Below are 1,025 nucleotides of genomic sequence, written 5' to 3'. Positions count from 1 at the left end.
GGAAAAAGAGGAAATAGAATTGAATGATTAAGAAAAGGCTGATTGGAATTGATGATGGGGACCAGTTAAAGAATTAGTAAACAAGATATATCTTCTTCACACAGTACTTGTTCACAGGAATTCAAAGAATGAAAGGACTTAGATGTCAAGCACTGTGAGTATTCATTGTAATAGGATAAATCCTGGGTAAATGAAATCAGACAGCAGAATCCTTGCTTGATCTTATAAATGAAAAGAACTATTGTAGGATAATGTAAGGAGGAGTTACTTTTTGGAAAGAAAACTTTTGCAGTGCTTGTTTTTGCAAGGTCAAAAGGATGTAACCTCCTTATTGCCCTGATTCTAAATTTGAATCTTGTGTGCTGGCAACTTTCCTTTGATGGTAAAGGTTGGAGTTGTTTTTTATAAAAGTCTTATAAATACTTCTAGTTAGTTTAATTTCCACATAAACTGTAAATGTTAATCCAAATGCTCGAATAAATGATATATTTGTTAATAGAGTTAATGAAGTGCTAACAATGAAACATGAGGATGCCTCACTTAGGTAAACTATTAGATGAAGTAATATCCTTTGAACAATACCTCTTTATTGATATCTTTGCAAATACAGAAAATACATTTCATAAATCAGACTCATGTCAGGCAAGTACCTTTGTACAAAGGTACCTTTGTTACAAAGTCTGACCTTTATGACAATGATGCCATTTATGTATCGATTTCTGTGATTCGAGGACTAAAATATTGCTTCTGTCTTCAAATTTTTTCTGACCTGCAGGTTGAGTCTCTACAACTCAGAAAGTAAAAAAAGCTGGGACCCTTAGGTTCAAGGGCAGAAAGTGATTGGAAACCAAAAAATGATTAGCTAATCACTGTATTTAAGGAGCTGGAGAAAAAGTACAGTAGCTAGGGCATTTACCTTGCATGTGACCAACCTGTGTTCTGCCACTGTGTGGTCCCCTAAACCCTAACAGGAGTATTCCCTGAGCACAGAGACAGGAATAATCCCTGAGTAGCACTGGATATGA

Source organism: Suncus etruscus, chromosome 17, assembly GCF_024139225.1.
Source record: "Suncus etruscus isolate mSunEtr1 chromosome 17, mSunEtr1.pri.cur, whole genome shotgun sequence".
NCBI classification, from domain to species: Eukaryota; Metazoa; Chordata; class Mammalia; order Eulipotyphla; family Soricidae; genus Suncus; species Suncus etruscus.
This window is presented reverse-complemented; position numbering follows the sequence as displayed.